Below are 22,122 nucleotides of genomic sequence, written 5' to 3' on the forward strand. Positions count from 1 at the left end.
TGGGCAGCCAACTCTAACTGCCAATGATCTGTTTCGAAGCATAAACTGGACGTCGGTGGCCATTCACATGACCGAGGCCACTCTGAGAATAACAGTAATGTGCGTCACCACTGCGGGCAGCCAACTCTAACTGCCAATGATCTGTTTCGAAGCATAAACTGGACGTCGGTCGCCATTCACGCGACAGAGGCCACTCTGAGAATAACAATAACGTGCGTCAGCACTGCGGGAGCTAGCTCCAACTGCCAATGATCTGTTTTGAAGCATAAACTGGACGCCAGTGGCCATTCACATGACCAAGGCCACCTTGAGAATAACAGTAATGTGCGTCAGCACTCCGGGCAGCCAACTCTAACTGCCAATGATCTGTTTCGAAGCATAAACTGGACGTCGGTGGCCATTCACATGACCGAGGCCACTCTGAGAATAACAGTAATGTGCGTCACCACTGTGGGCAGCCAACTGTAACTGCCAATGATCTTTTTCGAAGCATAAACTTGACGTCGGTCGCCATTCACATGACCGAGGCCACTCTGAGAATAGCAATAACGTGCGTCACCACTGCGGGCAGCCAACTCTAACTGCCAATGATCTGTTTCGAAGCATAAACTGGACGTCGGTCGCCATTCACGCGACAGAGGCCACTCCGAGAATAACAATAACATGCGTCAGTACTGCTGGCAGCTAGCTCTAACTGCCAATGATCTGTTTCGAAGCATAAACTGGACGTCGGTCGCCATTCACGCGACAGAGGCCACTCCGAGAATAACAATAACATGCGTCAGTACTGCTGGCAGCCAACTCTAACTGCCAATGATCTGTTTCGAAGCATAAACTGGACGTCGGTCGCCATTCACACTACCGAGGCCACTCGGAGAATAACAATAACATGCGTCAGTACTGCTGGCAGCTAGCTCTAACTGCCAATGATCTGTTTCGAAGCATAAACTGGGCGTCGGTGGCCATTCACATGACCGAGGCCACTCTGAGAATAACAGTAATGTGCGCCAGCACTGTGGGCAGCCAACTCTAACTGCCAATGATCTGTTTCGAAGCATAAACTGGACGTCGGTGGCCATTCACATGACCGAGGCCACTCTGAGAATAACAGTAATGTGCGTCACCACTGCGGGCAGCCAACTCTAACTGCCAATGATCTGTTTCGAAGCATAAACTGGACGTCGGTCGCCATTCACGCGACAGAGGCCACTCTGAGAATAACAATAACGTGCGTCAGCACTGCGGGAGCTAGCTCCAACTGCCAATGATCTGTTTTGAAGCATAAACTGGACGCCAGTGGCCATTCACATGACCAAGGCCACCTTGAGAATAACAGTAATGTGCGTCAGCACTCCGGGCAGCCAACTCTAACTGCCAATGATCTGTTTCGAAGCATAAACTGGACGTCGGTGGCCATTCACATGACCGAGGCCACTCTGAGAATAACAGTAATGTGCGTCACCACTGTGGGCAGCCAACTGTAACTGCCAATGATCTTTTTCGAAGCATAAACTTGACGTCGGTCGCCATTCACATGACCGAGGCCACTCTGAGAATAGCAATAACGTGCGTCACCACTGCGGGCAGCCAACTCTAACTGCCAATGATCTGTTTCGAAGCATAAACTGGACGTCGGTCGCCATTCACGCGACAGAGGCCACTCCGAGAATAACAATAACGTGCGTCAGCACTGCGGGAGCTAGCTCCAACTGCCAATGATCTGTTTTGAAGCATAAACTGGACGCCAGTGGCCATTCACATGACCAAGGCCACCCTGAGAATAACAGTAATGTGCGTCAGCACTGCGGGCAGCCAACTCTAACTGCCAATGATCTGTTTCGAAGCATAAACTGGACGTCGGTGGCCATTCACATGACCGAGGCCACTCTGAGAATAACAGTAATGTGCGTCACCACTGTGGGCAGTCAACTGTAACTGCCAATGATCTGTTTCAAAGCATAAACTGGACGTCGGTCGCCATTCACACGACCGAGGCCACTCTCAGAATAACAATAACGTGCGTCAGCACTGTCGGCAGCCAACTCTAACTGCCATTGATCTGTTTGGAAGCATAATCTGGATTTCGGTCGCCATGCACACGACCGAAGCCGCTCTGAGAATAACAATAACGTGCGTCAGCACTGCGGGCAGCCAGCTATAACTGCCAATGATCTGTTTCGAAGCATAAACTGGACGTCGGTGGCCATTCACATGACTGAGGTTACCCTGGGAATATCGATACCTTGTGTTAGCACAGTGGAGAGCAAAGTCCCAGTGCTAGTTCTCCCTTTCGAAGCGTAATAGACACGTCGAGAGTGCCCTTGAAGTCGACGGCCATTATGACTCTTGGGTTGCACTTCGGCGAGTTGGCTAACACCTCGTGGTGGATGAGGAGCAGGCTGCCCTGTGCGCCGAAGTGCGGTCTGAAGGGGTGTTGTAAAATTTCCTGAATTTAAGAGGCGCCATTGTACTCGCTTGAAATATATCGTAAAAACAGCACCAATTGCTTGACGTGAGAAAACGTCAGCTACAACATTGATGAAGGATTGGTGAGAGGACGGGGATCTGTGGAATGCCAATGCCAGTAACTGGGCCTAGTTCAGTTCGACTCAAGCTTGATATCGTCCGTCGTGCAGAAACGCTGTGATAAAGTGAAACGGTCTTCCATAGAGACCTCAGTTTTGAGCCTCCCGGCCTAGTGCAATGTAGAGGATTAAATCAAACGTTTTTAAAGCCGATAAGAACCACAATGCACAGATTGCAGCCAGACTTGTTGCCGAGGATAGAGTTGTGAAGTACCGAACCCTATTGGGCTCGTTCGAAGAATCGTTGTTTAACGCTCACGAGTCGCCGAAGTGTTACCGGAGCTTCTCTTTACGAAAGTCGCGATCGACGCAGGGCTCTGAGCTCGTACTTTTTTCTTCCCTGGTAGACTAAGAGTGCCGACCATTCATCTGTGGTGCCGACTGGCGCCGTACGAAGTTGAGAAAGGCTAGCGAGTCTCTCAGATTTTCGTGACGCCGCCCAACTGCTCTGCTACCGGCTGCGCTAATCGAATAATGTAAAAAAAAAACGCGTTTTCTAATTTTTAAAATTTTTTTGCCATGTTTCATTTTAGTCGCCGCAAAGTAAATCGCGGCCCTACGTCGGTTGACTCCCGATTACTGTCTCTACATCGTAGATTGTCTCACCACAATGGTGCCTCGTTAGTGTGATCTTATTCTGATATCGTTACATCTTGCTTTTTCATCTTGGCACACTTCTAGACGACCTTCTACACATTGCACTCCTTGTCGACATGTCGCTGGTGTTAGAGACAAATCTTAAGTCGCTGTTTGCTCACTCCTTGGTGCACATATTTCATGTTCAACATCAGGTATCTAAAGGAGGCGCCATGAAACCCTGGAGTTTGTTTATAGGTACCTCAACATACTGTATTCAAGTGTCGTTTTGTGTGTAATAGTTTCCTACAAAACCAAATCGCACTTTGTTCGTAATATACCCTATAACTGTTCACTACAATTAAAGTTGCTATGAAACATTGGCAACGAGAGGTGACTCGGCCAACGCAGCCTGAAAATTCCTCGCATAATTTTCTTCATGGGTTATTTTGGACATTGACAAATTTTCTTGTGAATAATGAGTGTTATGCACATGTGTTCTACTTTTCGTACAGGTACTTCAGTTAGATAAACCCTAGCAAAGGCAGCAAGACAGTCTCATGGGGTCGCACTAAGGATAACTCCATTCCTGCTCGAGTCCCGAGTCTTGTCACCAAACTTCACTGAACATAATGGTACATTCCGTTTCCTTAACTTTTTCTTCTGAAATGTGTTTTTTATTGTTGCTTTTTTCTATTGAAAAAAGGGTAGTACAATGTTTAAACACCCAATGTTTTTTTTTTTCTTTTTGCAAAATGTGTAGTACATCGTTTAAACCCCCAAGCGTTCATAAATGGTCTCTGTACCAGACAATAGGGTGTCTTATACTCTGTTTCATACTTATACTCTGTTTCATACTTAGCGTACAACGCTGTCAAAGGTACTAAAGTGGTGCGCATGAAAAACTAGAAAAAGTGTTACTCCGCGCGTTTTGTGGACGAGTGGCAGAAGGCGCTGCTCTGGCGATATTGACGTCTCGGTGGCCGTGGTTCGAACCCAATTTACGCGCAAAGTTTTTTTTTTTTTTTTTTTTTCTTTTTTAGACATACTTTTTGTGCAAGATTGTGCGCATTGACGAAGTGCATATTTCAGTTCCTCCTTCTTGATTTTTATTTATAAGTCGCCGAGAGGCCAGATTTCTACCATCTGGTCTGCCGCTTTGCAAGTGTTATTTGCCTCCAGCACCGAGTTATATTTTTCTTTCGTGCAGCGTGGAATGAGGAATCGCCCTGATAGCGGCCTTGTCCCGAAATTTGTAATAAGACGTTAATCGACAATAGTTGTGGCCTGTACAGTTTATTTTGAAATAGCTGTCAAGGGTAGGAATCTCCCTCTCGGAGCACTTGCAATGCACCTTCAGGCGAATGGCGTTCTGTGTGAACTCGTCATGCTTGACGGTCCCCGTGCTCGAAACTTTCACGTTGCGAGGTCTTTGCTTCGGGGACGCCACCTTGCCAGATAGGCACCGCGCCTTGCACTTCGCGACAGTACAGGGCACACTCCAGTGTCGTTACTGGCCGTCTCCAGGATTTCACGACCGAATTCTCCGGGGAATGTGCTCTTATACTCCCGTACAGATTGGGGATCATCTGCTTGCACTCTTTTAAGATTTTCGCACAACGAATCTTCGAAAACATCCGAGCAGGAGAGGTACTTGAGCTTGCTGCGTAAGACGCCATCTTCTCAAAACCAGCCAGTGCCACACAACCCGAAAACCCACAGCGGCTGCCACACGGATGAACTCGAAAACAATTTAAGGTGGTTTACATTATCTTTTCCTTTTTCTTGAAAAACATTTGTGCTCTGTTGAAATCATAACGCCACTATCAGTTACTAGCCCCGAAGAGGCACATTTTCCGACTTTGTAAAATTTTTTTGCAGGGGACGCACTATCTTATGGGGCGAACGTAGGCACGGTCAGCAATGCAAACCGGTGCGCTAGCTTTGACTGCGTTGCACTCTATGTATGCAACAGAGTATAGGATCGCTTCAGACGGGGCAACCTTTCCAGCAATTTTGGGGCTGCAGGCGGGTTCTTCCCTAGTTTTCCCTAGATCGTCACGAATTGCTGAGATCGGGTCCGGCTCGAAGCGGACGAGCAACTCTGACTACTCGGAGATGTTTGAAGCGGCAGCAGCCAATCAGGAATGCAATATTTTCACGTGACACCCCTGTGGTCGTGATGATGAGAACTGAGGACTTAGTTCTGGTTTGAAATGGATCATTTTTGAAAATAAACTGTTTCAAAAAGATGAGTTAGTATTCTCAGCGCAATTTAAAGATATAAAAACATGTTTTTAGGATATAACTGTGCGTCTAAATACTGTAAGAAAAATAAAATTTCATGATGATGATGGCAAGTCGTAGCAATTCGGTTGCTGCATGTGAACGCGGGCGGCCCGTGTTGCTGGTGTTGCGACATGAAGTTGCTGGGCGAAATTGTTCCGTCTGAACCGGGCTTTAGGGAACTGAATTCAAGGGCCGTGGAGCTCTGGGTGCAAGCCCACCTGGAAACAGTTTTTTTTTTTTTCTTTTTTGCCTTTTTAGTATTTAAATATACATATATATATATATATTTATACATATATACTTTTTTAAGTTTTAACATGTAGATGCATAATTTAGACAGTAATTCATTTTCAGAAGCACTTTTATTCACACTCTGTGGCTTTCTAGTGCTTGCAATAGCTTCTCGGAGAGCTAATGCCAGCTCTGCAAAGGGAGAGCGATCTTCCCACGCTTTGCAGGCTGTAAAGCTGTGGCTTGCACAGCTCTAGTGCGTCACACCTCGGTCACTGGCTCCATCGCGAAGCATAGGTGCTGCATGAGTTGCGCCGCACCGTAAGCCCATGTACGGTCGGGTGACAAACTTGGGACCATTTGTCACTGCACTCAGCTATGGTATGGTGGCATGGCCGGGTATGAAGCAGGGGTACAGCTTGGAAATGCTGATCTTCATGACATTTTAAACACATTTTTCATTACTTTTGTGTCGAGTTGTCAGCATTTTAAAGGTGAGAAAGCAAGCAGCAGCGACAGCAAGAAAAGAAAAATTTAAGACCGCTTTCACCAAGAATCAATTACGAGCACTAGAAAGGCATGGAGTGTAATTAAAACGCTTCTAAAGGTGAATTAGCGTATAAATTAAGTACTTGTGCCTCAAAAATACAGAAAAACAATGTAAATATAGTTATAAGGATAAAAATATACACCGGGAGGACTTAAACCAAAACTATAGTCTGTAAGTTTGAAATTTGACACCTGAAACCACTTGACCACCACCCAATTTTATTTCCAGGTCGTTCATCGAGGTATATGAATTTTGTTTGCAGCTGTCGGCTGCAAGAGAGACTGCCTTATTTTCATTTACTTTACTATTCCCACCAAATATGACAAGTGATAAAGAATAGAACCTCATTTGGTTGGCCGAGGCACTGTGCTTGCGTCAAGGCAAACTAGCCTGTCTTGCTGGGTTCATATTTTGTTTCATCACCTGTTTAGGATTCTGTTGTCGCTCATCAAAAGAAGAAGAAAAAAAAAACGGACTAATTCTGACTTATTCTGGTGTGCAGGTACCCTTGGCAGTAAACTCTGCTAAATGGGGCAAAATATAGATACTTTTTTTAGCAAATATGCATCGTTTTAGCAAAATGAGCTACACTATTTGACTAACGTGAAACAGAACGAGCCTCTCCACTTGGGTCTTTTTTCATCTCTCGCAGACACTATTTCCTGCTTTTTGTGGTTTGTATCAGACTTTTGTATTCTGTCCGGCCAAAGCATCTGTGTTACACTAAGACTGGGTTCTTTAGGATATCTACAGGTATTCTTCGCAGCAAATGGCTTCCAATCAGGAACACGAGTTTGTTCTCGGCCACCGAGAGCAAGTATTTTCAAGGTGAGCTATTGCCCGCCTATATGAGTTTTGTATTTCATTCCTCTTGAATGCCATAACCTATGTGTAGTGGTCTTGCATCAGTATTTTGTTGTGTCTCTTCTGCAAAAACATCCAAGTTTGACTAAGACCGGGTTCTTTCTTATACATGCAGGTCTTGGTGGCAAGCACCAGCCAATCAAGGCCAAAAGTTTGCTCTTTGCCGCGCATGGCAAGTGTTTTCAAGGTGAGTGATTGACGCCTATCTGAGTTGTGCGTTTCATTCCTCACAGACACTCTATGTCCTGTCTTTATAGTGGTCTTGTGTCAGGCTTTTGTGTCTGTCCGGTCAAAGCATCTGTGTTAGACTAAGACTCGGTTCTTTAGGATATCTGCAGGTATTCTTTGCAGCAAATGGCTGCCAATCAGGAACACGTGTTCGTTCTCGGCCACTAAGAGCAAGTATTTTCTAGGTGAGCTATTGCCCACCTATATCAGTTTTGTGTTTCATTCCTTTTGGATGCCATTTCCTATGTGTAGTGGTCTTGCACTAGTATTTTGTTGTCTCTCTTCTGCAAAAACACCCAAGTTTAATTAAGACCGGGTTCTTTCTTATACATGCAGGTCTTGGTGGCAAGAACCAGCCAATCAAGGCCAGAAGTTTGTTTTTTGCCGCGCATGCCAAGAGTTTTCAAGGTGAATGATTGATGCCTATCTGAGTTGTTTGTTTCATTCCTCACAGACACTCTATTTCCTGTCTGTATAGTGGTCTTGTTTCAGGCTTTTGTGTCTCTGTCCAGCCAAAGCATCTGTGTTTGACTAATCTTTAGGATATGTGCAGCAATTCTTGGCAGCAAGTGGCTGCCAATCAGGAACACGAGTTTGTCCTTGGCCACCAAAAGCAAGTATTTTCAAGGCGAGCTATTGCCCGCCTATATGAGTTTCAGCATTCATCAAAGACCGCAAAATCAAAGCCCGGGGGTTGGCCATTGCAAAAATGTTGACTCGGAAGCGCATAGGGAGGAAGCTTTATAAAAGTATCCACCTGCTTCTACAAGACAAACAAGAACTAAGAATGTGGGTTCCATTAAAAAAAAACATTTTTAGCCCGAATTAACTCGGGGGCGGCACGGAGCAAACAAGCCACGGTAGGCGTATGCTTGGTTCAGGCATTTGTAGGAGTGGTAGATGACTCGGTGTTTCCTAAAAAAAATATTTTTTTTTCTAAAAGTGTGGTGGTCGAATATTCAGGGATGGGCATTGAGTCAGGATGTTAAGGTAAAAATTCCATCCACATGCCGGGATTCATGTGCCTTGTCCCGCTAGCGAGGGGGACAAGGCCTTCAAAATTTTGGGTTCGCAAAAGGGGTGCGTCAGTATTGACGTCTCAATTTATATCATGCGTCTCAATTTAAAACGCACTATAAATGACATGCCTGAGATTCGTTTGGGTGTACTTCCTCTCAGCAAGTATATGGTTCTGTCTCAAAAAGGTCTAATCTGATGTTGACCGCTCCTCAGGCCTCCACCGATGATTCATCAGGACGAGACCCAACCGGGACACTAGGGAGCAACGGCTTAAGCAAGGGAGGCTACATATACGACAGCCTCTTGCGGACAAGAAACGAAAATAGATAGATGGTGGATGTTTTATTTGCTATGCCTTTTGGCGTGCACATTATGTTCGTTATGTTTCAAGATTCCTGCAGAGTTCGGTTTCAACTATTGTAAAATACCGAGCATGCGCCCAGGTCGCAGAAGCGCCTACCCTCTGATTCGGAACGATCCGCAATAAAGCAAAGGGCATACCAGACACCCATCCACCTGTTTTGAGCCGTGCTCAAAATATTGAAAGCGCACATCAAGCGCCAGTCGCAGAGCTGACAGATCCGTGACTGGCGCAAGCCATGGCATCGCCTTTGGGAACCAGGGAATCGAGATTAAAGAAGTAGCGCAGAAATTGGAGGCGAGTGGTGAAGGTGAGCAGAGTTAACAGAAAACAAGGACGAAGGGAGTTCCTTCGCATGAGGCATCTGTGTCCCGTGCATGTAATTCTGAGTGTGCTGTAGGTGGCTACCCCAAAAAATTGTTACTTGGACGTAACTAATCGCAAATCCTTCTTGCAGTTTCCATGGCCCTCAAGCCAGCCGGCGCCAGTTCGTTCTCGTTCAAAGGTGAGGATTCTAGATTTTCTAGATTGCTCTGAAGCAGCAATACTGGAGCCAGACAAGCGGTACGGCATATTTAGTTGACAGAACGACTGGGGACGCTTTCACTGAAGCTTGTTTTGCTCCAATACACGTGTGTATTGCAGCAAAACAAGCTTCAGTGAAAGCGTCCCTACTCGTTCTGAGCTCCGTCAATTAAAGGTGCCGTACCGCTTGTCTGTCTGGCTTCAGTGTTGCTGTAGGCGACAAAACATGTGCCCAGTTTTGTCACAAGAGGCATATTATGTCAAGCACATGTAATTTTGAATTTATCCGGCTTAGTGTGCTGTAGGTGGCTGGTCAAAGAAATTGATACTTGGACGCTGCTAATCGCAAATCTTTCTGGCAGTTTCCACAGCCTAAGAGCCAGCAGGTCCCAGTTTGCTTTTCTTCAAAGGTGAGAATTCCAGATTCCCGAAGCAGGAATACTGAAGCCATACGACCGGTACAGTATTTTTAATTGACGGAGCTCAGAACGACTGGGAGCTCCTGCATTGAAGCTTATTTTTCTGTAATACAAGCGGGCGACATTGACACGTGCCCAGTTACGTCGCAAGAGGATATCTATGTCCCGCGCATGTAATTTTGAATCTTTCAGACTTAGTGTACTTTACGTGGCTACTCAAAGTAACTGCTACTTGGACGCAACTAACCGCAAATCTCTTCCAGTTTCCACGGCCTAGAAGCAAGCAAGCACCAGTTCGTTTTTCCTCAAAGGTGAGCATTCCAGATACTCTAGTTCGGTGCGAAGCAGGAATAGTGAAGCCAGACGAGCGGATACGTATATTTAATTGACCGAGCTCAGAATGACCTGTGGCAGTGGCATTGAAGCTTATTTTTTCACAATCAAACGCAGACAAAATTTTGAATCTATCCGGCTTGGTGAAGGATTGCTACTTGTCGCAAACTAATCACAAAGTTTTATTTTGCAGTTTCTATATGGCTACAGCTAGCAGGTGCTGTTTTCATTAAGGTGAGGATTTCACATTCTGTTTTCAAACATCAAGTTTTTGAATGAGAGTCCTAAACAATTAACTTTCTTTTGCAGTAAATGCCAGATCCTCCAGTTCAGGAATATGTTAAATATATTTGGTATGGATAAGTCCAGTGTTTTGCTTCTTTATTCACAATTTGACAACAGCAACATTTTTTTAATTTATCACTCAGAAATACACACAAGAAGAGACTGCGTTGCAGAGAAATGTTGCGCTGAACGTGATATTCCAACTCGTATATAGTTTTATTGGTAGCCGATATAATATATTGGATTCCAATATCCATGATACGCTGAGTATATCGGAATCGTAAACCCTTATTGGATCCCCGTACGACACATGGGGATCCAATAAGGGTTTATACGGTATTGGATTCCAATATTTTCAGCGTATTATGGATATTGGAATCCCATAACAAATCCTTATTGTAATACACTACAATAAATGTAATGTTTTCCAATACACTGTCTATATTGTATTGCAATACAATAAAAAGATATTGTTTACCAATATCCATAATACGCTGTTCATATTGGGATTTCCCAATAGGGAAGGGTTGTTTTTGAGTGCTTCGGTGGCTTTTAAAGCTGGTTTAGAAAGAATGGAGGTATTTCTGGGTTTTGTGATGCTATAGTCTGTAACAGGCGTAATCCCCTTTTCCGTTGGTGCTGCTGTAGTGCCCCCATCAGCTGGCCCAGAGGTCAAATACATAGTGCACGTCACGATTTGGGGTCCCTTGTCGCGCCCGGATCAAGTTGGTCACTTCCTGGAAGGCTTGGGCACGTACTGTTTGAGCGGAATTGTAGGATCAGTCTAATGGGCAGCTAAGAAGTTATTCCATACGACGAATCATGCAGAGCCCTTTGAAAGCTGAGGTCTAAGGCTTGCAACGAGATCAGATAGGTAGGTGGTCGCTTCCCACTGGCGGTGTGCACTCGTCATACCCATCGGCTTGGGGAGCCCCACGTTAACCCTTAGCTCTCAGGCCCGAGCCCGCTGTACTCGTCATAATTTTGCACCGATAACGCCGATAACAAGTTCATTTTGTCCAGTCTAGAACCATTTCAGATTTGCCTGATGGCTCCTTATCGAATTCCAGGTCGTGAACTTTAATAGCAGAGGGGCGTGAAATTCATTTCCTTTTTTTGGTCAGAGTACATTTTGTCTGGCAGTGGGTATCTAAAAATGATGCCTGCGATAGTGTTTAAGTAACGCGGCTCGGAAACAGGCTTTTTGTGCGGTGCCACTCATTTCATCAAATGACATTTCCCCGACAGTTTGCTTCATCAACGCTGCGACGTTTTATCAACAGGTTGTTTCATCGACACTCGCTCATCGACATACCTTGCTATGTTTCGTCGACAAGATTTTTGTTTGGTTAGGGGTGCGCTGGTTTGTTGGTGAGCAAGGGTACGGGTACATGCACGGGGGCAGGACCACCCTTACACGCTGCTGCGAAGCGGCATGTACGGGTGGGCTGAGTGGGTCCACATTTTTGTAATGAACTGCTGGAGACAGTCGCCGCAAAGCGTTGTGAACTGGGTGAGAGAGATTTTGGGGGATTATGGCGCAATAGCTATGAAGGCAAACTAATTGAAGGCTGCATTGTACTATAAAACGGGTTTTACAATCGGATAACCGAGAAGCTAAAATCGGTGTAAAAGGCCAACACTACCAAGAATTTCTATTACTCGTTCAAAAGAGACCAGAGGAATCTCTCCCAGAAGGAGAGCAGGATGAAATGGGATATGATGGTGAAAAAATTCAGGGAAATTAATGGGACGCTTGGGCTCAAGGCCGGGGCACAACCACAAGACATGCAAAGCAGTGAGTCTATCACCACACTGATCGCAGACTGGTGGATCTTCTCCCGAGAGATTTTGAGGGTTTTGGGGGTTTATGGCGGTTCTTACTTCTTACTCTTCTTACGCTTCTTCTTACACTTCTTACTCTTCTTACGCTTCTTACTCCGTCACCTTTCTAACCTCGTACTGAATTATCCATTTCTGATACCCAACTCCGAGGAGGTTATACGGTACCTTCAGCAGGATACATCGACAGTCAGGTACGGATTTTCGCTCGATGTTCAAGACCTGTTTCGTTCGATCCCACATTCAAAATTATTTGCAGCCGTCAAAGAGTCTATTGAGGCAAAGGGAACCACGTCCTTTCAAAACGAATGTGGAATTTCGGAAGAATCATTTCTAGAACTTTTGCAATTCTACATTTCTGCCACGGTCGTTGCGTTTGAGGGCAAGACTTACCTGCGAAAGAAAGGAATTTGTATAGGGTCGTGCGTGGCTCCGGTCCTCTGCGATATTTTTCTATCGCAGTGTGATCGGGCAATTGCTAATGCCCTTCCCATCGGCCAAGTTTCCCGTATTTTTAGGTACGTGGACGACTACCTGGTTCTCCTCACACAACGTCCGGCAGACAACGAATTCCAAATATTTGACACCATACAATCCACCTTCTTTGAAAAAGGACAAGGGCTCAAGTTTACACATGAGTTACCGGTAAACACCGTCCTTCAATTCTTGGATCTACGACTGTCTTTCTTTGAACATCATACTTGTTGGAAGTACTCCCCAAGGTCCAAGAAAGGCCTCCTGCAATACGATTCGGCACATTCGAAGATTATTAAGAGAGGAATTGTAAAAAATTCCCTAAATGCGGCGCTAAAGAAATCCTGTGTACATTCAGCGGGGGAAAGCTTTCATGATCAAGTGCAGCGTCTTCAAGATTCTGGCTATCCGAGTTCCATCTTGTATGACGTCGCCGAGTCTATTATCACCACACGGGGACGACAGACGATACAAAGGGACACAAATATCCGACCGGCTGTGCTTCCATACATTCACCGCATTTCCCACAACCTTAAGAAGATTGCATCAAAGTTTGACGTCAAAGTCGTGTTGTCAGCACCGGACAAACTAAAGAAGTTGTGTCCAAAAATTAACAACAAGCAGCAGCAGCAAGATGGGTGCGGAGTTCAACATCAACAAAGATACGTCGAATGCCAATGTGCGGTCGTTTACAAAATACCGTTTACTTGTGGGAAAGTGTATGTGGGTCAGACAGGAAGGTGTGTCAACGATCGTCTGAGAGAACATGCCGTGTCACTAAAGTCGTCGCCGCCAGGCCACTTTGCCATACATGTAAGGGACTGCCAGTGCTCCGCCTTGTTCAGGAAAACAAATATCCTGAAACGTTTAGGGGAACGACGAACTCGCGAGCTCTACGAGGCACAGGTTATTCTGTCCTGTGGGGATGCCTGCGTAAGCGCGCCGTCCGTGGCCTTGTCACAAAAGGACTTTACTTTTTAAGTCGCGATCTTTAACAGTCCTTAGATTCGGTGAATATTTTAAACGTAAACTTCCTCTTTCTTTTTTCTACCGGAATTTCTATTCACGTCGTCCCAGGACTCAATCGTTTTCAACAAGTCATTTAAGCGACTAGCTTAAAGCTTGGTATTCTTAGCAATTCATTTTCAGGCAACTCAAGCTATAGCATATGTTTTTGCGGGTTTTCATTATGCATGTTTTAAAAGCATTCTTCAGTTCTTCTTCCTCTTTCTCTTTTTATGAAACGTCAGTTGTTAGTTCAGCGCTCTATCCTGTCTCCCTTATCTCTCCTTCCTGTCGTATTTGCGCTGTTAATTCAAGAATATGAGGACGGGGGATGTCCAGAAAGCTCCTGTTGCCAGTCGCAAGCCGAGGTGGTGAACTGAGTTCAACATCTTAAGCGCAGAGGGCCGAGCCGATCCATACACTACTGCACCATAGTCAAGAGGGGGTCGCACAAGTGCATTGTATAGCTGAAGGATACATTTTCTATCAGACCCCCAAGACTTGTGAGATAAAACTTTCAGAAGGTTTGTCGACTGAAGGCATTTTTGCTTCAGCGCTTTAAGGTGGGAAATAAAATTAAGCTTTCTATCAAATATTACACCAAGAAATTTGTGCTCCTTCCTAACAGGTATAGGAGTTCCTTTCGATTCCAGGGATGTATCCAAAGACAGCCCGCGTCGCAAAGAAAAAGGAACAGAGACCGTTTTTGAAGCAGAGAACTTGAACCCATTTTCATCGGCCCACTTGGACAGTTTGTTTATGGCTAACTGCAACTGGTGCTCACAGCTAGAAAGGTTAAAAGACGATGATGAAATCTGTATATCATAAGCATAAAGAGAATATGAAATAGAGGGTGGCAGCAGTTGTGCGAGTGAATTCATTGTTAGCAAAAACAAAGTCACGCTTAAAACGCCCCTTGAGGGACTCCATTTCCTTGAACAAAGGAATCAGACAGGGCTGAGCCGAGACAAACTTGGAAAGTCTTATCCGTCAGATATTCCTTTATGCTTCGCAGCATACGGCCCCGGATATTACAGGCATACAGGTTTCGGAGAATGCCGTACCTCCACGCTGTGTCATATGCCCTTTCTAAGTCGAAAAAAACCGCAACACAGTGCTGCCTGTTTACAAATGCCTCACGTATCACAGTTTCCAGGCGAACTAAGTGGTCAAGGGTAGATCGACCTTGGCGGAATCCACATTGATAGTTATCAAAGACCCTCTGTCTTTCTAACATGCAGACCAGTCGCCTGTTTATAAGCCTTTCATATGTTTACCCAAGGCAGCTTGTCAGTGCAATTGGGCGATAGCTTGATGATTGTGAGGGGTCTTTGTTCGGCTTTAGGAGGGGGATGATATGTGCGTGTTTGCAAGCCTGAGGGAAACACGCCTTTTCCCACAAAAGATTAAAAAACTGGAGAAGGTTTTCAAGGGATTTTGGAGAAAGGCGGCGCAGCACTTCATAATGAATTTCATCGGGACCAGGGGCAGAAAGCTTTGTCACATTAAGAGCCATCTCATGCTCGCATCGCGTAAATGATTGGCTATAGGATGCTGAATTTCCTCCTGACATGACAAGCTTCTGTCGTTCCGCACGAGCTTTTAACTGTCCGAATATAACACTGTAGTTGGCCGAACTAGATGAATTATAAAAATGTTCCCCGAGTATGTTACCAATATCTTTTAGTGGCGAAGAAGGAGCATTAAACGTTGGAATGGCAAAGCATCTGTAGTCCCCATTTACTTTCCTGTATCTGTCCCAGGCCTCTTTGGCTGGGACAAAGCTGGTTAAAGAAGAGAGATACTTCATCCACGACTTCCGCTTTGCCTCCAACAAGCTTTGGCTTTTCGTCGCTTGGTTGCTTGAAGTGGGGTATCTGCGAAATCTGTCCCGCGCCCTATTTTAGTCCGCCCGGGTTGTGGCACACTCCTTATTCCACCAAGGTTTACATTTTTTGGGTGTATTACCAGATGTTTGTGGAATGGACTGCTGAGCAGCCTTTAGTATCTGCTCAGTAACATTAAGTGCAGCATTCTCAGGGGACATAGAAGAAAGAAGCGAAGGATCTAAAGTGGAGTGAAGATTAAATAGTGCCCAGTCTGCCTTGCCTAACTTCCACCTAGGGACCCGCTTTAAAAGATTAGGCAATGGAACGGTACTCTCGAAAAGAACTGGATAATGATCACTTCCAAAAGGGTTATGAAGAACCTTCCAGGAGAAGCAAGGAAGTAATGAAGGTGAAGTAATAGATAGATCAATGGATGTGAATGAGTTGTGTGCCGCACTAAAAAAGGTTCGCTTTCTCCCGTTAAGAAGGCACAGCCCCGAAGACGATAAAAGACGTCCAATTACACCACCACGGGAGTCTTGACGGGTACTACCCCACATTGGATGATGAGCATTAAAATCTCCTAAAATTAAAAAAAAGGTTGCGGGAGCTGTCCTATGAGTCCCTGCAGCTCTTGAAGGTTTAAATGAATGTTAGGTGGTAAGTATAAAGAAACAATTGTTACAAGGCAGTACAGAAGGAGACGTACTGCAACAGCTCCCAGCGGCGTGCAGAGGGGAACTTTAGAGCAAGCAACTCCACTCTGCACGACCACTGCAACACCACCAGAAGGGGTGGAAGAGGGGCGATCTTTTCTTAAAACCTGAAGACGTCTTAAAATGTTAAACGAATTAGTGTGAAGATGGGTTTCTTGCAAGGCGAGAGCGATGGGCCGAAGCTGATCCATGAAATATTTCACATCATCAATATTTCTTAAAATACCGCGACAGTTCCATTGCATAAAATGTAACTTGGTCATCTATAAAAGGTATGTAAATATTGCCGCGCGCAGAACCGAAAAAGCAACGCTCGGTCACGGACCTCTAGAAAGTTCTCGTTTATTCTTGTTCTGGACGTAGCTTCTATCATTTATCCCTGCTTTAGTTGTTCCAGAAATTGCGTGTTCACTCTCGCCCCAAGCGCACTACGCTCGAATCTTCTCCGCCGAATCTTTGAGATAGTGACTCACTTTAGATAAAAGGCCGCCCGCGACCTTGTCGAGTCAGTTTTGCCCCAGCGTTCGACTCTGCTCTTTTGCCGACTTCGACGCCCGCGACGCTCTGCTGTTATCTTGTTTCCTCTTTTATTTCTTGGGCACAAGTTCGCCCCATTAAACGTTTCTGTTTCCTCAGTTATTCTTTGTTTCCTCTTTTGTTCCTTCGTGACATTTTTGGTGGAGGTGCGGGGTACCGCATGCCCGTGCAGCGTTCCCCTCCAAGGGCCCGCAGTGCAAGTCCGATTCCAAGCCCGGTGAGAAGACCACTCTACGAGGAACCTACGACCCGATCCAGTCGGCGCACCCAAGGTCTACTCCCGGAACACGGACTTCTGCCACCCAGGACCAGGCAGCCAACGAGGCCGACGATGGACAACCAGTCGTCGCAGAACCCGGCCGCCGCCGCCGTCGTATACCTTCCCGTCGCACCCAGGACTCCGACGCTATTCCACGGGGAGGTCCACGGGGAGGTCCACGAGGACGTTGAAGATTGGCTGCAACATTATGAACGAGTTGCCCGCCATAACGCACGGACACCGGAGCAGTGCCTCCAGAACGTCTACTTCGCTCTGGAAGGCACGGCACGCACGTGGTTTGCAAACCACGAAGCGTCAATTTCGTCGTGGCAAGACTTCCAGGCGGAGCTTCGACGCACTTTGGCCAGCCAGCAGCGACGTCAGCGGGCCGAAGAACTTCTTCACGCAAGAAGCCAAGGGCCAAACGAGAGCGTCACAAGTTTCGTCGAGGACGGTCTCCGCCTCGTGAACCGCGCCGACCGAAACGCTCCTGAAGAGAAGTTGCGGTTCCTGATGCGGGGCGTGAAAGAAAACATCTACGGCGGCCTTGTTCGTAGCCCTCCGACAACTGTCGAAGATTTTGTCACCGAGGCGACGAACATCGAGCGTGCCCTGCAAGCCCGAGCCAGCCACTACCAGAGGCTACCAGGCGTCAGCGCGGTTCCGCAGTGCCCTTGAGACCTTGCCCACGGCATCCCGGGCATTCGAGAGCTCATTCACGAGGTTGTCCGGGAGGAGCTTAAGAAGCTTCTGCCGACTGCTGAGCGCCCGGCCTCAATCTCCATTGCTGAGGTTGTTCGGGACGAGGTTCAGCGAGCGTTCCTTCCGGAAGCCCCTGTCACCGTGGCCGCAGCCGATGAGCCGACGCTGACCTACGCCGCAGTGGCCCGACGACCGCCGCCAACTGCTCGTCATTACCCGGTGGCGCCACGACGAGACCCACCAACGCAGACGTACCCCCGACGAAACGACGAAGGACGTCAGTACGACCACCGAGAACAGTCGGCGCCGAGGAAAACCGACGTGTGGAGGACAGCGGATCGACGATCTATCTGCTACCACCGCGGGGAGGCCGACCATATCTACCGCCGCTGCCCTTACCGGCAAATAGGGCTGCGTGGCTTCCATCCGAACGATCCACGTCCACGCTCCGGTGAACGACCGCGGGAGATCGAAGATCGAAGAAGGGGGCACGACACTCTTTTCGGCCCATACTCACGCTGCTCCATGTACCAGGTGCTGATTTGGATTCTCGCTGTCACGGCGAATTCCGTCGGGACGGCGGCGGCCCCAATCTACGAGTCATGGCCAGCGACGACCTTCTTTTCGTCAACTCATCATCCCCTCGAGCCACCGGATTTTCCAGAAAAGTTTCTGTGTCATCTTGAAGACCGACAGATGGCCAGGCATCGAGGGACGTTTCCGGATCCGCTGCACCGTTGCCATAAAAGGGAGCTACTTCGCCTTCAGCCGCTGGGGCACGACACTCTTTTCGGCCCATACTCACGCTGCTCCATGTACCAAGTGCTGATTTGGATTCTCGCTGTCACGGCGAATTCCGTCGGGACGGCGGCGGCCCCAATCTACGAGTCATGGCCAGCGACGACCTTCTTTTCGTCAACTCATCATCCCCTCGAGCCACCGGATTTTCCAGAAAAGTTTCTGTGTCATCTTGAAGACCGACAGATGGCCAGGCATCGAGGGACGTTTCCGGATCCGCTGCACCGTTGCCAAAAAAGGGAGCTACTTCGCCTTCAGCCGCTGGGGCACGACACTCTTTTCGGCCCATACTCACGCTGCTCCATGTACCAGGTTAGTTATTTAAATCATTCAAAATGTTGCCGAACGAGCAATGTAATGCTTCTCAGAGTGTCGTGCCCAATCGACAAACGTGTGCTTTGTAGATACATGCATTTTGCTGGCTCTTGGGTGATTGCTACATTGATGTCTTTGTGCTGTGAACTATCGTTTTCGTTTTTTGAGACCTTGTTGCTTTTGTCGGGTGACGTGGAGCTAAACCCCGGTCCCATGACTAAGGCACAGATTGAACAGCTTGGGAAAATTGAGACCATTTTGTTGGAATTGCAATCTGGTCAAATGACTGTTTTGGGAAAGTTAGCTGGTATTGAGGCAAAACAAGCTGATCTTGAGAGGAAGTTTGATACCATAAGCTTGAAAACTAATGATATTGAAAAACGTGTTTTGCAGATTGAAGGAAGTGGCAGGAAATTAGAAGCAAAATTAGATGATCTTGAAAACAGAAGCAGGAGGACAAATTTGGTATTTTTCGGAGTTCCCGACAACTCTCGCAGTGAAACGTGGGAAGAATCGGAAAGGCTGATCACAAAAATCTGCAAAGACGTGTTATCGCTCGATGTTTTAATTGAAAGAGCCCACCGATTGGGGAAACACAAAGATGGGAAAAAACAGACCAATTGTAGTCAACGTCCCGGGTTGGAAGGTCAAAGAGTCTGTGTTGCGAAGTGCTTTTAAATTCAAGAATACTTCATTCAGTGTCTTCGAGGATTTTAGTCTTGCAGTCCAAGAAAAGAGGCGTCAACTTTGGAATTATGCGAAGGAGAAAAGGCAGAACAGAGAGAACAAGGTTCATTTAAATCACGATAAACTGGTTATCAATGGACAGACGTTTATCTGGGACAGCGAAACGAGACAACCTGTTTTATATCGGGCGCCTGGCCAACCAAGAGAACACGAATGACGGGTCGGAAAGCCTAAAGATGGCCCAAGCAATCATGAGGCTGCAGCTACAAAACAGGCGCCTTCAGTACTATTGGTAAATTGCCGTAGCATCAAAAATAAAGTAGACGAGTTTGCACTTTTGTTGGAGACCCTTAAACCTGAAGTTGTTATGGGGACGGAGTCTTGGTTAGATGATACTGTTAGTGACGCTGAGGTATTTCCGGCGGGTTTTACAGTTTATCGCAAAGACAGACATCGGCACGGTGGGGGAGTTTTTCTACTAATTTCTAATAGAAGGACTAGTCATGAACTGGTTTTCGAAAATGCTACCGAGTCTGTCTGGTGTCGGGTCTTTTTCCCAAGGGGAACTGCTCTCGTGTTCGGGACCTTCTACCACCCCCCTGATAACAGTGAAACTTCAATTTGTTTCCTCTGTGACATGTTATCAATGATTCCTGACAGTGTTTTTCTAGGTGGTGATTTTAATCTGCCAGATTTTAACTGGTCTACTGGAACAACAGAATGTATTGTTAAATCACGCGTTAACACTGTGTTTACAGAGGTATTGGGCACTTTCGGCTTCAATCAATATGAGCAGCAGCCGACGAGGTTGAACGCCATTCTAGACTTGGTCTTATGTAATGACCCTAATATTGTAGCTCAGGTCGGGGTGTATCCTGGAATAAGTGACCATAGTGTGGTTGTTGCAACGCTAAATGTATCTGGAGCACCCGAGAGGGCACAACTTCCACGCAAGGTATTCATGTATGAGAGAGGAAACTTTGAAGCCATCGGCACTGAATTGGACAGCTATTTTTCAACCTTTTTATGCTTAGCAGAATCGCACTGTCTAGAAGATCTGTGGAGCATCTTTCGTAACAAAATAACAAACTTAATCGACGCTTTTGTACCATCGAGGATTATTCGACAAAAAAGAAAACAAAAACCATGGTTTAATATTGAAATTCGTAGACTCGTAAGAAGAGCGCGGTGTGCATATAGAAGGGTTTCCAGAGATGGCTGTCCAATAAACCTGCAAAGGCGAAAGGAAATTAATTACACATTAAAGTTATCTATAAGAAAAGCAAAGAAGTTATTTTTCTCCCGGCTAAACGATGATCTTAAGCGAAATCCCAAAGTGTTCTGGAATTACGTTAAATCAAGTAGAAAAGATGATATTTCTATCCCATACTTAAATGTTAACAATACAATAATCAAGAGTGATGCTGAGAAGGCAGAATGTTTTAATTCTTACTTCAAATCAGTATTTTCTCAAGATACAACCAGCGATGAATCACCAGTATCTGTTATTTCTGGTAACACAATGGCAGATATTGAAATTGATGTTAACGGTATTACTTGCCTCTTGCGTGAAATGAATACCTCGAAGGCAACCGGACCTGATGGATTACCATCGATTGTTCTTTGTAAGTGTCGAGATATTATAGCCCAGTATTTATGTCTCATGTTTAAAATTTCCCTTGAAACTGGGGCAGTTCCACACGATTGGAAGGTAGCAATTGTTATTCCTGTTTTCAAGTCAGGGGATAAAAGACTTGTAGAAAATTATAGGCCTATATCTTTGACGTCAATTAGTTGCAAATTGTTGGAACATATTATATATAGTGAAGTTTTTGATTACCTGGAATCCTGTAAATTTCTTGCCCCTTCCCAGCATGGCTTTCGCAGAGGGTGTTCATGTAACACACAACTGGCAGAATTTCAACATTACATTTCAAAATCACTTGACAGCAATACTAATGTAGATGCAATTTTCCTTGATTTTCGTAAAGCCTTTGATACTGTACCACACCACCTACTACTGAAGAAATTAGCATCTTTAAATATGACTAACAATATTCAAAAGTGGATAAAAAATTACTTAAGTGACCGAGAGCAGTGCGTGGTTTTAAATGGTAGCAAGTCATTACCTATAACTGTGAGTTCAGGAGTACCCCAAGGCAGTGTCTTGGGACCATTATTGTTCTTAATTTATATTAATGATATTGTAACTGACATTCAATCGCCGATTAAGTTGTTTGCGGACGATTGCGTTGTATATAGACAAATATATTCAACAATGGACATAGAAATATTGCAAAGCGACCTAGATAAAATAGAACACTGGTGTGATAAGTGGAAAATGAGTTTAAATATTGGAAAATGTAATTATCTCAGCTTCACGAAAAATGTATCAAGGTCTCCCGCCAGCTATACCATTAAAAATGCAATAATCCGCAGAGTAAGCGACTGTAAATACTTAGGACTTAATTTCACGCAATCACTTAAATGGCACAATCATATTGACTATACAATAGCAAAGGCAAGCAAAATTTTATATTTTATCCGGAGGAATTTTAAGGGCGCTTCAACAGAGGTGAAAGAAACTCTTTATATTTTGCATGTTAGGTCGATACTCGACTATGCATGCATCATTTGGGACCCATACCAAGATTATCTCATCGAAAAATTAGAAAAGGTACAGAATCAAGCG

The 22,122-nt window shown here is 45.7% G+C and overlaps 1 pseudogene; it reads left to right on the forward strand.

Annotated features, from left to right (window-relative positions):
- The first annotated feature begins 18,155 nt into the window (after positions 1 to 18,155).
- LOC115324881 lies at positions 18,156 to 19,647 on the forward strand (annotated as a pseudogene).
- The last annotated feature ends 2,475 nt before the right edge of the window (positions 19,648 to 22,122 follow it).

This window comes from Ixodes scapularis, unplaced genomic scaffold, assembly GCF_016920785.2.
Source record: "Ixodes scapularis isolate PalLabHiFi unplaced genomic scaffold, ASM1692078v2 PGA_scaffold1__304_contigs__length_218370807, whole genome shotgun sequence".
Classification (NCBI taxonomy): domain Eukaryota; kingdom Metazoa; phylum Arthropoda; class Arachnida; order Ixodida; family Ixodidae; genus Ixodes; species Ixodes scapularis.